Consider the following 17,583-nt stretch of genomic DNA (forward strand, 5'->3'; position numbering starts at 1 on the left):
CAAGGTGCTCCAGTACTGGATAATAAAAAAAAGTACAGAATTACCATACAAACCTTAGTTTTCTCACTTCCGTGTACTAGTTCTAGAGTTTAATTGTGTATTTTGATATTTTCTTACCATTAATATAACCTGACATTGAGAATGGCTCAAGATGGTGGAATAGAAAGACATGCGCATACACCCCCTTGTGAGAGCACCAGAATCACAACTAACTGCTCAACAATCATCAACAGGAACTCACCAAAAAAGATACCCACATCCAAAGATAAAGGAGAAGCCGTAATGAGGGGCGCAATCACAATAAAATCAAATCCTGTAACTGCTGTGTGGGTGACTCACAGACTGGAGAACACTTATACCACAGAAGTCCACCCACTGGAGTGAAGGTTCTGACCCCCATGTCAGGCTTCCTAACCTGGGGGTCCGGCACCAGGAGGAGGAATTCCCACAAAATCAGACTTTGAAGGCTAGAGGGATTTGACTGCAGAATTTTGACAGGACTGGGAGAAACAGAGGCTCCACTCTTGGAGGGTACACACAAAGTAGTGTGTGCATCAGGACCCAGGGGAAGGAGCACTGACCCCATAAGAGACTGAACTAGACCTACCTGCTAGTGTGGAGGGTCTCCTGCAGAGGCGGGGGGTGTCTGCGGCTCACTGCAGGGACAAGGACACTGGCAGCAGAAGATCTGGGAAGTATTGCTTGGTGTGAGCCCTCCCGGAGTCTGCCATTAGCCCCACCAAAGGGCCTACAGGCTCCAGTGCTGGGACAGCTCAGGCCAAACAACCAACAGGGAGGGAACTCAGCCCAGATTAAAGTTTTACTGAGCTCTGCCCACCAGAGCAACACCCAGCTCTACCCATCACCAGTCTCTCACATCAGGAAGCTTGCAAAGGCTTGTAGATAGCCTCATCCACCAGACAGCACAAGCAAGAACTAAAATCCTGCAGCCTGTGGAACGAAAACTACCCTCACAGAAAGATAGACAAAATGAAAAGGCAGAGGACCATGTACCAAATGAAGGAACAATAAAACCCCAGAAAAACCACTAAATGAAGTGGAGATAGGCAACCTTCCAGAATAAGAATTCAGAATAATGACAGTGAAGATGATCCAGGACCTCAGAAAAAGAATGGAGGCAAAGATCGAGAAGATGCAAGAAATGTTTAACAAAGACCTAGAACAATTAAAGAACAAATACCGAGAAGAATTAAAAAACAAACAAACAGAGATGAACAATTCAATAACTGAAATGAAAAATACACTAGAAGGAATCAATAGCAGAATAACTGAGGCAGAAGAACGGATAAGTGACCTGGAAGACAGAATGGTGGAATTCACTGCTGCAGAACAGAATAAAGAAAAAAGAATGAAAAGAAATGAAGACAGCCTAAGAGACCTCTGGCACAACATTAAACGCAACAACACTCACACGATGGGGGTCCCAGAAGGAGGAGAGAGAGAAAGGACCCAAGAAAATATTTGAAGAGATTACATTCAAAAACCTTCCCTAACATGGGAAAGGAAATAGCCACCCAAGTCCAGGAAGCACAGAGAGTCCCAGGCAGGATAAACCCAAGGAGAAACACGCCAATGCACATAGTAATCAAATTGACAAAAATTAAAGACAAAAAACATTATTGAAAGCAGCAAGGGAAAAAACGACAAATAACATACAAGGGAACTCCCATAAGGTTAACAACTGATTTCACAGCAGAAACTTTACAAGCCAGAAGGAAGTGGCAGGATATATTTAAAGTGATGAAAAGGAGGAACCTACAACCAAGATTACTCTACCCTGGCAAGGATCTCATTCAGATTCGATGGAGAAATCAAAAGCTTTACAGACAAGCAAAAGCTAAGAAAATTCAGCACCACCAAACCAGCTCTACAACAAATGCTAAAGGAACTTCTCTAAGTGGGAAACACAAGAGAAGAAAAGGACCTACAAAAACAAACCCAAAACAATTAAGAAAATGGTTATAGGAACATACATATCGATAACTACTTTAAAAGTGAATGGATTAAATGCTCCAACCAAAAGACACAGGCTTGCTGAATGGATACAAAAACAAGGCCCATATATATGCTGTCTACAAGAGACCCAGTTCAGATCTAGGGACACATACAGACTGAAAGTGAGGGGATGGAAAAAGATATTCCATGTAAATGGAAATCAAAAGAAAGCTGGAGTAGCAATACTCATATCAGATAAAATAGACTTTAAAATAAAGAATGTTACAGGAGACAAGGAAGGACACTATATAATGATCAACGGATCAACCCAAGAAGAAGATATAACAATTACAAATATATATGCACCCAATACAGGAGCACCTCAATACATAAGGCAACTGCTAACAGCTATAAAAGAGGAAATCTACAGTAACACAATAATACTGGGGGAGGTAAACACCTCACTTACACCAATGGACAGATCATCCAGACAGAAAATTAATAAGGAAACACAAGCTTTAAATGATACAATAGACCAGATAGATTTAATTGATATTTATAGGACATTCCATCCAAACACAGCAGATTACATTTTCTTCTCAACTGCGTACAGAACATTCTCCAGGACAGATCACATCTTGGGTCACAAATCAAGCCTTGGTAAATTTAAGAAAAAGGAAAACATATCAAGCATCTTTTCTGACCACAACGTTATGATATTAGAAATCAATCACAGGAAAAAAAAGTAAAAAACACAAACACATGGAGGCTAAACAATACGTTACTAAAACAAAGAGATCACTGAAGAAATCAAAGAGGAAACCCAAAAGATACCTAGAGACACATGACAATGAAAACACGACGATCCAAAACCTACGGGATGCAGCAAAAGCAGTTCTAAGAGGGAAATTTATAGCAATACAAGCCTACCACAAGAAACAAGAAAAATCTCAAACAAACAATCTAACTTTACACCTAAAGGAACTAAAGAAGAACAAAGAAAACCCAAAGTTAGCAGATGGAAAGAAATCAGACAGATCAGAGCAGAAGTAAATGAAATAGAAACAAAGAAAACAATAGCAAAGATCAATAAAACTAAAAGCAGGTTGTTTGAGAAGATACACAAAATTGATAAACCATTAGCCAGACTCATCAAGAGGGAGAGGACTCAAATCAATAAAATTAGAAATGAAAAAGGAGAAGCTACAACAGACACCGCAGAATACAAAGCGTCCTAAGAGACTACTTATAAGCAACTCTATGCCAATGAAATGGACAACTTGGAAGAAATGCACAAATTCTTAGAAAGGTATAACCTTCCAAGACTGAACCAGGAGAAACAGAAAATATGAACAGACCAATCACAAGTAATGAAATTGAAACTGTGATTAAAAATCTTCCAACAGGGCTTCCCTGGTGGCGCAGTGGTTGAGAGTCCGCCTGCCAATGCAAGGGACACGGGTTCGTGCCCCGGTCCGGGAAGATCCCACATGCCACGGAGCGGCTGGGCCTGTGAGCCATGGCAGCTGAGCCTGCGTGTCTGAAGCCTGTGCTCCGCAACGGGAGAGGCCACAACAGTGAGAGGCCTGCGTACCACAAAAAAAAAAAAAAAAAAAAAAAAAAAAAAAAAAACTGCAGAGGAAGGAACACTCCCAAACTCATTCTATGAGGCCAACATCATCCTGATACCAAAACCAGACAAAGATACTACAAAAAAAGAAAATTACAGACCAATATCACTCATGAATATAGATGCAAAAATCCTCAACAATATAGTAGAAAATAGTCCAAGAACACAGTAAAAGGATCATACACCATGATCAAGTGGGATTTATCCCAGGGATGCAAGGATCCTTCAATATACGCAAATCAATGTGATACACCATATTAACAAATTAAGGTATAAAACCCATATGATCATCTGAACAGATGAAGAAAAAGCTTTTGACAAATTCAACGCCCATTTATGACAAAAACTCTCCACAAAGTGGGCATAGAGGGAACCTACCTCAACATAATAAAGGCCATATACAACAAATCCGCAGCAAACATCATTCTCAATGGTGAAAAACTGAAAGCATTTCCTCTAAGATCAGGAACAAGACAAGGATGTCCACTCTCACCACTATTATTCAACATAGTTTTGGAAGTCGTAGCCATGGCTATCAGAGAAGAAAAAGAGGTAAAAGGAATACAAATCGGAAAAGAAGAAGTCAAACTGTCACTGTTTGCAGATGACATGATACTATACATAGAGAATCCTAAAGATGCCACCAGAAAACTACTAGAGCTTGTCATTGAATTTGGTAAAGTAGCAGGATACAAAATTAATGCACAGAAATCTCTTGCATTCCTATACACTAACAATGAAAGATAGAAAGAGAAATCAAGGTAACAATCCCATTCACCACTGCAACAAAAAGAATAAAATACCTAGGAATAAACCTACCTAAGGTGGTAAAGACCTGTACTCAGAAAACTATAAGACACTGATGAAAGAAATCAAGGATGACAGAAACAAGATGGAGAGATATACCATGTTATTGGATTGGAAGAATCAACATTGTGAAAATGACTGTATTACCCAAAGCAATCTACAGATTCAATGCAATCCCTATCAAATTACCAATGGCATTTTTTACAGAACTAGAACAAAGATATCTTAAAATTTGTATAGAGACACAAAAGACCCCAAATAGCCAAAGCAATCTATAAGGAAAAAAATGGAGCTGGAGGAATCAGACTCCCTGACTTCAGACTACACTACAAAGCTACAGTAATCAAGACAATATGGTACTGGCACAAAAACAGAAATATAGATCAATGGAACAGGATAGAAAGCCCAGAGATAAACCCATACACCTATGGTCAACTAATCTATGACAAAGGAGGCAAGAATATACAATGGAGAAAAGACAGCCTCTTCAATAAGTGGTGCTGGGAAAACCACTGGGACAGCTACATGTAAAAGAATGAAATCAGAACACTCCCTAACACCATACACAAAAATAAACTCAAAATGGATTAGAGACCTAAATGCAAGACCGGACACTACAAAATTCTTAGAGGAAAACACAGGAAGAACACTCTTTGACATATATCACAGCAAGATCTTTTTTGATCCATCTCCTAGAGTAACGGAAATAAAAACTAAAATAAACAAATGGGTCCTAATGAAATTTAAAAGTTTTTGCACAGCAAAGGAAACCATAAACAAGACAAAAAGACAACCCTTAGAATGGGAGAAAATATTTGCAAATGAATCAACAGACGAAGAATTAATCTCCAAAATATATAAACAGCTACTGCAGCTCAATATTAAAAAAATCAAACAACCCAATCCAAAAATGGGCCGAAGACCTAAATAGACATTTCTCCAAAGAAGAAATACAGATAGCCAAGAGGCACATGAAAAGCTGCTCAACATCACTAATTATTAGAGAAACACAAATCAAAACTACAATGAGGTATATCACCTCACACCGGTCAGAATGGCCATCATCAAAAAATCTACAAACAATAAATGCTGGAGAGGGTGTGGAGAAAAGGGAACCCTCTTGCACTGTTGGTGGCAATGTAAATTGATACAGCCACTAAGAAGAACAGTATGGAAGTTTCTTCAAAAACTATAAATAGGATTACCATATTACCCAGCAATCCCACTACTTGGCATATACCCAGAGAAAACCACAATTCAAAAAGAGTTATGCACCACAATGTTCATTGCAGCTCTATTTACAATAGCCAGGACATGGAAGCAACCTAAATGCCCACTGATAGATGGATAGATGAAGAAGATATGGTACATATATAAAGTGGAACATTACTCAGACATTAAAAAGGAATGAAATTGTGTCATTTGTAAAGCCGTGGATGGATCTAGAGACTGTCATACAGAGTGAAGTAAGTCAGTAAGAGAAAAATATATCTTAACACACATATGTAGAATCTAGAAAAATGATACAGATGAACCAGTTTGCAAGGCAGAAATAGACACACAGATGTAGAGAACAAACGTATGGACACCAAGAGGGAAAGCGGGGTGGGGTGAGGGGGGCAGTGGTGGTGGGATGAATTAGGAGATTGGGATTGACATATATACACTAATATATATAAAATAGATAACTAATAAGAAGAACCTGCTGTATAAAAAAAATAAAATAAAATAAAATAAATTATATATATATATATAAAACCTGACATAATTCTACGTTCAATGAGATTCATCTTTTGAAATATCCAATAATATAACGGCTTGACATAGAAGTGGATACTTAATGTAGTGTAAATGAATATAATTTTAACTTAGTCAAACAGCCAATGAAATAACATAACATACTCTGAGTTAACTGTTTTAAGTACCTTCAAGGCATTTGGATAGTAATGTCTTTTCATAATTTTCTAGTTTCAATTCTTACTGTTGGCTTCTAAATACAGCTGTTTTACCAGCTTTTTTGGAGAGAATTTATCAGTATCCACATGCCTTCACGGGCAGAAATCTGGGAAAACCTGTAACTGAGTACAGAAATAGTATTTCCTAAGATTTCACATTTCCCTACCTGCAAATACTAACAATGAAAAAATAGGAATTTTGGTTTGTTTGAAAAGATCACATAATTTTAAACATTGTGATTGCACACGCTCATAAAGCAGGATTCTTCTGTAATATGACAGTATAATTTTTATTTTTAATACTTAAAAATTACAAGGGAAATAAAAAGTAACAAATATTTTATTTCAAAATTCTCATTAGATTCTTACCTCAAATTTTCTGTTTTGTACCAATTTCAACATACTATTTACCCTGTAATTATAAATGGCCACAAGCAAGAACTTAGATTACTTCAATATGTTATTATAGCTCTTAAGTATAGGAAGGGGAAATATATATATACTGTGTATATACATATTTATAGTTTAAAACACAGAATAAAGGTCAAATTGTTTTCAATGAAAACAAAGTATACATCACTCTTAATTACAACATCACGAGAAGTGTCAAAATAGAGCAGAACAGTCTCATTATAGGTCCTAGAAGGGGAATTTGCATATGGCAAAGTGTGCACAGAGATATTCAGGAGTTAACTGAATATCTTTTTTTTTTTTTTTTTTTTTTTTGCGGTACGCGGGCCTCTCACTGTTGTGGCCTCTCCCGCTCCGGAGCACAGGCTCCGGATGCGCAGGCGCAGCAGCCATGGCTCACGGGCCCAGCCGCTCCGCGGCATGTGGGATCATCCCGGACCAGGGCACGAACCCGCATCCCCTGCAATGGCAGGTGGACTCACAACCACTGTGCCACCAGGGAAGCCCTAACCGAATATCTTTTGTTCAGCTGTAAGTAGAAAACAGGTAGCTCATAAATTTGACCACTGACTTTACTGTATTTTAGAAGTCTATTTACTACCCCCTTCCAAAGCCTTATATGTATTTTTAGAGCACACCACAAAAAAGTCTACAGAAGTTTCCCTAGGGAAAATGAACAGCACGTTTCCCAAAATTAAATATATCTCAACAATAGTTATAAACAACAGTAGCCTGAAGAAGGTATCAAAAAAGTAGTATATCATCACTTATGATTTTTATTAATATGTGGATTACTTTAGGATATAAAAGAAGTAGGTAATTAGCAAATGTTTACCATGGTGTCCTCAAATATAATTATATGTATGCCTTGAAGAATAAAAACAAAGAGCAAAATACCCTCTTCTAGGTGGCTTGAAGAAAACTACTTCAAGTATTATTATTCAACAATAACTGATCTCTTCTAAAGAGGATCTATTAATTAATTCAGAAACAAGTGTCCTAACACCCAAAGTACCAAACATAAAGCCTAAAGATATCTCTTCAAAATAAATTCTATTTTATAAACTAGGAGGCCTCATAAAGCATAATCGGAAAAGATGTCAGGAAAATGATTTCAAAACATTTCTATGGTCTCTTGCAGAACAGTACTTAGTAGTGTCAGTGGGGATGATACTAAATACTCATTTGGGCTTCACAATCTATAGAACACTTACAATAGGTTTCAAACAAGAAGTAAACAAAGGTTTATTCCAATACCTACAAATTTCTTACTGAAAATTAGGCAAAAATAATAATGAACATCTTGGAGGAGAATAACAGAGGCAATTAAGGAAGATCTGCCCTACACCAGTCTTTAAAATCAATTACAGTGGGGAGGATAAGAGACCTATCATTTACTGAGCATATAAAATCCACCAGGTATTTTTACATTCGTTGCCTTACTTAATTTTATCTCCTCAGCCATTTTGAAACACAACTGGTACCATCCTCATACTATGGACAGGGCAACTGGGATTCAGAGATTTAAACAATCTGCCTGAGAATAAGAGCAATCATGTTTTCAGACTAAAGTAGAAATATATCAAATAAAGACAATAGAGGAGAGTGCTGATGGCTGTGCAACATTGTGAATGTACTTAATGCTACTGAATGGTATACCTAAAAGTGGTTAAAACTGTTTATTTTGTTATGTATACTTACCACAAGAAAAAAAAACTACAAAGACGCCTGAGACTAGAAAGAGCAAAATAATGACCAAATCCAAAAAGTGCTCATAAGTGGAGAAAATCATTATTTAACAAATATTGTCAGGGAGGGCTTCCCTGGTGGCGCAGTGGTTGAGAGTCCGCTTGCCGATGCAAGGGACACAGGTTCGTGCCCCAGTCCGGGAAGATCCCACATGCCGCGGAGCGACTAGGCCCGTAAGCCATGGCCGCTGAGCCTGCGTGTCCAGAACCTGTGCTCCGCAATGGGAGAGGCCACAACAGTGAGAGGCCCGCGTATCGCAAAAAAATATATATATATTGTCAGGGGACTTCCCTGGTGGTGCAGGTTAAGAATCCGCCTGCCAATGCAAGGGACACAGGTTGGATCCCCGGTCTGGGAAGATCCCACATGCCACAGAGCAACTAAACCCATGTGCCATGACTACTGAGCCCATGCGCCACAACTACTGAAGCCTGCAAGCCCTAGAGCCCACGAGCCACAACTACTGAAGCCCGTGCGCCTAGAGCCTGTGGTCTGCAACAAGAGAAGCCACTGCAATGAGATGCCCACGCACTGCAACAAAGAGTAGCCCCCGCTCGCCTCAACTAGAGAAAGCCCGCGCACAGCAACGAAGACCCAACGCAGCCAAAAATAAATAAAATTTTTAAAAACTGGTCAGAAAAACTGAATATCAATGTGGAGAAAAACATATCCACACCATACACTATGAGTAATTCTAAATATATGAAAAACCAATAAGCTTGCAAATAATTTTGGAGAAAACAGAAGAGCATATTTATTGCATCTGTGGGAAAGAGATAAAATTTGGGGCAATGAAGGAAAGCATAAGCAACAAATTGACAGATCTGGTTATGTAAAACATACTTTCATGCAGTGAAAAAACAACAAATCTAAAATTAAAAGGATATAACAGGGCTTCCCTGGTGGCGCAGTGGTTGGGGGTCCGCCTGCCGATGCAGGGGGCGTGGGTCCGTGCCCCGGTCCAGGAGGATCCCACATGCCGCGGAGCGGCTGGGCCCGTGGGCCATGGCCACTGAGCCTGCGCGTCCGGAGCCTGTTGCTCCGCAGCGGGAGAGGCCACAGCGGTGAGAGGCCCGCGTACCGCAAAAAAAAAAACAAAAACAAAACAAACAAACAAAAAAAGGATATAACAAATGGAAGCAATGCCTGCAATAATTATGACAGAAAAAGCTTAATGTCTACAATATAAATCCAAACAGGGCTTCCTTGGTGGCGCAGTGGTTAAGAATCCGTCTGCCGGACTTCCCTGGTGGCACAGTGGTTAAGAATCTGCCTGCCAATGCAGGGGACACTGATTCAAGCCCTGCTCCGGGAAGATCCCACATGCCATGGAGCAACTAATCCCCTGTGCCACAACTACTAAGCCTGCGCTCTAGAGCTCGCAAACCACAACTACTGAAGCCTGTGTGCCCAGAGTCTATGCTCCGCAACAAGAGAAGCCACTTCAATGAGAAGCCCACACACCGCAACAAAGAGTAGCCCCACTTGCCACAACTAGAGAAAGCCCGCATACAGCAACAGACCCAACTCAGCCGAAAATAAAAATAAATTAATTAATTAAAAAAAAAAAATCTGTCTGCCTATGCAGGGGACACAGGTTTGAGCCCTGGTCCAGGAAGATCCCACACGCCACGGAGCAACTAAGCCCATGAGCTACAACTACTGAGTCCATGTGCTCCAACTACCGAAGCCCATGTGCCTAGAGCTTGTTCTCCGCAACGAGAAGCCACTGCAATGAAAAAGCCCACACATCACAATGAAGAGTAGCCCCCGCTCACCGCAACTAGAGGAAACCTGCGTGCAACAACGAAGACCCAACACAGCCAAAAATAAATAAATACAATAAAAATAAATTTTAAAAATAAAAAATAAAATAAACCCAACCAGTTCAACATTTACTGCTCATCTGTTATGCGGCAAACGATGACTAACATACACATCCATCAAAGGATACAAACAGTTTAAGTAACAACCAAGATCAAATCAGCACTTTGGAAAAAAGATTCTCACTACTAACTGAATAAATTTTAATATTTTTAAGATACCACTTCACACGTATTAAATTACCAAAAATAAATCTAAACAATAAAACCTAAAGTTATGTGGGCCATAAGAAGAAAAGAAATATTCAGGCACTGCTGTAAAATTGTATGTATATTCAGACTGTTCTCTGGTTAGAGTACAAAAGAGGTCATAAAATTGCCCATGGCCTGAATAATTTTTCTTGGATTTTCCCCCCAAAATTAAATAGAGGAGTAAAAAGCTAACTCTATTTTAAAAATTGAGTAAGTTTCTTGTTCACAGTAATAAAAAATTAGAAACAACCAACGTGTGGAGAATGATTTATCTAATCTGTAATTCTATATTCTATATTAAATGAAACTGCAACCTATTTCAATAAAAGCTCATTTAAAAGATGAAAAAAAGGTAAGATTTAACATTAATTACAGCATAATAATAATACCTTAAATAGTTTAATAAAAATCAAAAGTAGGGCTTCCCTGTTGGTGCAGCAGTTAAGAATCCACCTGCCAATGCAGGGGACACGGTTTCGAGCCCTGCCTGGTCCAGGAAGATCCCACATACCGCGGAGCAACTAGGCTCGTGCACCACAACTACTGAGCCTGAGCTGTAGAGCCCATGAGCCACAACTACTGAACCCGCGTGCCACAACTACTGAAGTTCGCATGCCTAGAGCCCATGCTCCGCAACAAGAGAAGCCACCACAATGAGAAGCCCGCACACAACAGAGTAGGCCCCACTCGCCACAACTAGAGAAAGCCCACGCGCAGCAATGAAGACCCAACGCAGCCAAAAATATAGATATACAGATAGATAGATAGATAGATAGATAGATAGATAGATAGATAGAATTGAGCACACGACCCTCCCTTTTAAAATTACATTCCTAATATTAACTTAAGCTATTTACTCCTTTTCTTTCATTAAATCTCAAACTATTCTGTTACATTAGTTTGACCTCATGGTCATACTCTTGAAAGTTTTAAAATGTTTTAAATTTATAAACTCAAAACTTCTTTTTCACTACTGTTAACTGGTACTTTAAGGACTGTCTAAAAATCCTAAAAAGATTCTTCTTTTAAGCTACTTTTTAATTTCTTGTACAATCTAGCAAAAATAACAATTTGATTTCTCTTTATAGCCATAAGTCTTTAATTTACAAGACACAAACTTCGACCTATTGTTAATGAAACAGGTAATTTTAATTATACAGGATATAAAAATAAATTATTTTACCATTTCTAGTCAGAGATGAGTATCATGGTTTTGGAAAAACAAAATATCTCCTAACTTACCAAAACCTCAAAGTTATTAGTGAAAGAGTTCCCTGCTTCATTATTAATTAATAATTAAGAATTCTTCAAAACTACTTCTCTGACCCCTACTGTGTTCTATAAATCTGGCAGTTAACAATTCTGTCAAAACTACTAATTTTCCTTTGGTCCTAAGATTCCTGTGGAATCTTGATCCTAAATTCCACAATGGCAGAGACTGCCTTCTTTTTAGTATCTGAGTGCACATAGCAGGCAATCAATAAATATTTGTTCAACCAAGTACAATTTCTAGGCTCTTGATTCCTCTAAATATCTACTTAAAACCAGTTCATTAAGAACCTTCAATATATTTAGAGGCACAAAGAATTCAAATCTTCACTTTTCTCATTTCTCACCAGGAATGCCTAAGTCTTTAATTCTTTACAAGGTTTTATTAACTGATTTGAAGAACATCATTTTTAAGTTCTATGTTAAGTGAAAAGTTCCCTTCAAATCAAAAAAAGGACTGATATGCTTTAAATCAAATCTTAATATCACATACATAACAAGGGATCACAACACACACACTACTTACTTAGAGGTGAGGAGTTAGGAGACCTTAAGTTTCTGTCCCTTAATAGGCTGAGAAAGGAAGGAGGGAAGGAATGAAGGAAAAGAGGGAGGGAGGGAGGGAGGGAGGGAAGGAGAGAGGGTGGGGAGAGAGAGAGATCAAGTATGAAATCAATCACTTTCCCCAAACACAAATATACACAGCTATCATGAAACATTTCTGGCCAAAGATGGGTCCGCATCCTAATCCCCAGAACCCATAAATGTTACCTAATTTGGAATAAAGAGTCTTTGCAGATGTATTTAAGAATTCTGAGATGAGCAGATTATCCCGGATTATCTGGATAGGCCATAAATGCCATCTTAAGAGAAAGGCAGAGAGAAATTTAACACCCACACACATACAATGAGGGGAAGGCGATATAAATATGGAGGCAGAGACTGGAGTGATATGGCCAAAGAATGCCAGCAGCCACTAGAAGCTGGAATAGGCAAGGAACGGATTCTACCCCTAGAGCCTATGGAGGGAGCGCAACCCTGCCAACACCATGATTTTAGACCTCTGGCCTCCAGAACTGTGAGAGGATAAATTTCTGTTGTTTTAAGCCTCCAAATTTGTGGCAATTTATTATGGCACCCACAGGAATCTAATACTATTTGTAAAGAAGTTTATTTTGTTTTTCATTCGTTTTTGCTATTACCTCTCAGCTTGGGTTTGTTGGCCATCTGGCCACTGAATGAAACACATAAGCTGAAAACAAAGGTAGGAAATGAAGAAAAGTATGTAAATAAGACGACAGAACATGATTATACATACAGTTGCAAAAATGCTTCCAAACATTAAGAAGAATAAAAAGCTTTCCAAATAATTGGACAGTTTGCCTAACAGAACTGTCATATTACAAAATTAGCATTTTCCGGCTTTCACTCTGGGTCAAATCCTAAATTTATAGTTGAAGATATTTCCAGGTAACATAGTAAAATTGGTGGTCCCAGGTGTTTCATGGATCTTGAGACACCTTAGTGATCCATCTAATGCCTTGAGAACAAACAAGTATTAGTATCTGTAAGATAGCATTTAAAACCAGCATACAATCACTGTACTGGACTATATGATGTGTTCTGCTTGGGGAAAAAAAAAATACTGCTAGAGCTAAACCCGAAAGATAATCAAGTCCTCCTTTCCAGCTGGTCTTGAATAACTTTCTTAGGCACACCATGCCTCAAGACTGAAGCTCATATTTTTCTATTTTGATTGACTGAAGTTCCTATTTTGTATTTCTTTCATGAAGTCATTTTGTGATAGCTATAGAGTAGTATGCTTCTTCATAAAAGCACTTACTCAAAATTTAACTTAAAACTTTGTAACACTGTGCTAAGCACTGTATTAAGAACATTAATAAACAGATTACAGAATGATACTGGATAATCAGAAATTTTTGTCATTAGAAAAACATGACTTTTCTAACTAAGCAAATACCTCTTTTTGGAGGGGGCATATACTTCTTTCTTTGGAGCTTCCTTTTTTGTTTTTCTTGAATAGAGCCCTAGAATTCTTTCTCAACATAAAATATTCATAGAATATCTGAAACCAGAAGAAAAACACTAAAATAAAATAGAGGGTAGAATATGCCAGGTGTTTTAAGACATATTCTGAAAGAAATCGTAATTAGTGTGTTTTGGCTGCTTTCAAAATTTTATGTCAGTGTTGAAAATGCCATTTAACTAAACACTAAAATGTATATATCAGAGTAAAAATATAAAGGCTTCATTAATTTAACCAATAAAAGCTGTTAATGCTAACTTCAAGCAACAAAGTAAACAAGAAGAGTAAATTTTAGGAACTTACTCTTTTTCTTGATAAAGACTCTTAATTGAAACAATTTTCCCAGAGGCTATTATTTTCTGGTTGGTCTAAAATGAAGGGATCAAATCTACAGAGGCCAGCAATCTCAAACTCTGGAATCTCCTCTGAATGCAACTCAAAAAGGATGATACACAAATTAAACTTAATCACTAAAAAAAAGTAGACGCTTTCCAAACAAACTTCAGGGTAATGTTATCAAAGTTTTTTTAAAAAATGATATTTTAATTTAAATTGCATTAAACACATAAATTAATTTAGGGGGAAATGATGAGTTTACAATATTGTGTTCTCCTATCTAATAACACAGGATGTATTTCCAGTTACTTAATCTTTTTTTAAAAACATCTCTTAGCAGATCCTCTACGTTTCTTTATGTTGGCATTTTATCTTTTCATTTGTTATATTTTTCATTTCTAAAGAAGTTATTTTTTATATATAGGATAGTTGTTGATATTGGTACATTAATTTTGTAAACTCCCATGTTACCAAAGTCTCTTATTGTTTCTAACAATGAGAATAGTAAGATGGTTGATTCTTGAGTTTCACGTGTATACTTTCCCCAGCTGCATAAAAATAGCTCCTCTTTCCCCAATATTAACTTCTTTATTTCTTCTTCTTACCTAATGATATTGGCTTACACCTCCACTATAATATTAAGTAACAGTGCTAATTGCTGGGCATCCTTTTCTTGTTCCTCACATTAATAAAAATACATCCAGCATACCACTACTAAGCATGACATTGGTCAAGTGCTTTTTTGGCATCCAAAAAAACGACCATCTGGTTTTTCTCTCGACTATTAATATAGCATATTACTAGATTTCCTAATATTGAACCATATATGCATTTGGTTCAGAGATGAAACTCTGGCATTGTAGAATATTATTTTAATGTACTGTTGAATCTGTTTTCTAGTACTGAATTTATGATGTTCAATAACTGCTTTTAATTGTTTTAAATGGACACCCTGAGAGGGGAAAGGCTATTTGTACAGGGTGAGCTCCACTCAGGTCAAATATAGTCTTGAGAATGAGGTCTTTCAAGGAACCTCCCGACAGGTCAAATAATGACAATTTTCTGGGAACAGGGCTGTGAAGGAGCTCCAATCTTGTTCTGCCCCTTCCAGTGGCTTCCAGGTTGCTAGTTCTCATCGTGACTGGGGGCTGCTGGTTTCCAAGGCTACTATGAAGCTGGAGAGAGGAGAATGGGAACAATGCAAGCTAAAATGCTATACAAAGTTCACTGTTTTTGCTGAGATTCAGCCATTTTTCTTGAATAAATGTTCAGATTGCTGCAAGCCTGTAGTTAATTTTCAGAGTCCTGAAAGAGTTGATTCTGACTATTTTTGCCAGTATTCTCGCTGCTTTTACGAAGGAGAATTTTCAGAAGTTCTTACTCTGCCATTATTGTTGACATCCTTTGCATTTCAATTCAGCTCAATCTTTATACTTATTAATTTGCTATTCACACTTTCTGATTCTTAAAATTTATTTCCTTTTTCATTTCCTCTGAAATTACTAACAATGCTTATCTTTAAATCTCCTTCAGTTTATACTATTCACTATTTTCTTTAGTGTTGGAAGCATTTCGTACCTCTCTTGCATAGAATTAATTTTTCTTAAATGGCTGATAAGTCTAGGTTAGTAGTTCATATTTGCAGTCAGGAATTTCTTTTTTTTTTTCCTAATAAATTTATTTATTTATTTATTTTTGGCTGCATTGCTTCTTCATTTCTGTGTGCAGGCTCTCTAGTGGCGGCGAGTGGGGACTACTCTTCGTTGCAGCGTGCAGGGTTCTCATTATGGTGGCTTCTCCTGTTGCAGAGCATGGGCTGAAGGCGTACACCCTTCAGTAGCTGTGGCACGTGGGCTTCAGTAGTTGTGGCTCACGGGCTCTAGAGCGCAGGCTCAGTAGTTGTGGTGCACAGGCTTAGTTGCTCTACGGCATGTGGGATCTTCCTGGACCAGGGCTTGAACCCATGTCGCCTGCACTGGCAGGCGGATTTTTAACCACTGCGCCACCAGGGAAGCCCGAGGAATTTCAACTAAACAGTGTATCTCACAGTGGGTGAGAATCTTTGTTCGTATATTATTATATGCAGGTTCTAGTTATATACATCCACTTCTAGTAACTATGGAAGAGGGGTGAAACATTCAGTTAGGCAGTGTCTGCAGGTCACCTGCTTTCTGGATATGAATTCTTTCCTCTTCTGAACATCATATAAATTACTAGGGATATCTCTTGTCTCCCACGCCAGGACTCTTAACTTTAGAGAGTAGCTATCATAGCTTTATCTGGGGGAGAAACACTTCTTAGCTAGCTACTCACTTTGCTTTTTGCTTCCACTGCTTTTGGGTGGAAGTCTATAGTTGCTTCAAGCTGTGCTTGCTTCTTTCTCTAACCTCCAAATTCATTCATTCACTTATAAAATATTTATTGAGTGTCTACTATGTGCCAGGCACTAGTTTAGATACTGGGAATTCAGTGATGAACACAAAGTTCCCAGCCTCAAGGAACTTATATTCCAACAGGAAGATAAACAAATACATAAGGTAATACAATTTCACAAAGTAATAATACTTTTCTTTTTAGATCTTTTTTCTTGATGTGGACCACATTTAAAGTCTTTTATTGAGTTTGTTGTAAAATTTTTTCTGTTTTGGTTTTTTGGCTGCAAGGCATGTGGGATCTTAACTCCCTGACCAAGGATTGAACCTACACCCCCTGAATTGGAAGGCAAAGTCTTAACGACTGAACCAGGGAAGTCCCCAAAGTAATAATACTTTGGAAAATAAAACAGAGGACGGAGTCCCTCCCATCAGGAAGCTTGCACAAGACTCTCAGATAGCCTCATGCACAAGAGGGCAGACAGCAGAAGCAAGAAGAACTACAATTCTGCAGCCTGTGGAAGGAAAACCACATTCACAGAAAGACAGACAAAATGAAAAGGCAGAGGACTTTTTATCAGATGAAGGAACAAGATAAAACCTCAAAAAAACAACTAAATAAAGTGGAGATAGGCAACCTTCCAGAAAAAGAATTCAGAATAATGACATTCAACATGATCCAGGACCTCGGAAAAAGAATGGAGGCAAAGATTGAGAAGATGCAAGAAACGTTTAACAACGACCTAGAAGAATTAAAGAACAAACAGAGATGAACAATACAGTAACTGAAAAATACACTAGAAGGAATCAATAGCACAATAACTGAAGCAGAAGAACGGATAAGTGACCTGGAAGACAGAAGGGTGGAATTCACTGCTGCAGAACAGAATAAAGAAAAAAGAATGAAAAGAAATGAAGACAGCCTAAGAGACCTCTGGCACAACATTAAACGCAACAACACTCACACGATGGGGGT

At 38.1% G+C, this 17,583-nt stretch overlaps 1 protein-coding gene across 19 annotated transcripts in view; it reads right to left on the reverse strand.

The window, feature by feature from the left end:
* The window catches only part of EYA3 (EYA transcriptional coactivator and phosphatase 3), a 144,054-nt gene that overhangs the window by 70,293 nt on the left and 56,178 nt on the right, over window positions 1–17,583 (reverse strand). The window contains exon 1 of one of the 19 annotated variants that reach the window (XM_032629307.1): window positions 12,379–12,395. The exons of the other annotated variants lie outside the window; for them this stretch is intronic. The gene's annotated coding sequence lies outside the window, so the exon portion shown is untranslated. Of the gene's footprint in view, window positions 1–12,378; window positions 12,396–17,583 lie in introns of those variants that run through there. 19 annotated transcript variants of the gene reach the window in all.

The sequence above is a fragment of the Phocoena sinus genome, chromosome 1 (assembly GCF_008692025.1).
Source record: "Phocoena sinus isolate mPhoSin1 chromosome 1, mPhoSin1.pri, whole genome shotgun sequence".
Classification (NCBI taxonomy): domain Eukaryota; kingdom Metazoa; phylum Chordata; class Mammalia; order Artiodactyla; family Phocoenidae; genus Phocoena; species Phocoena sinus.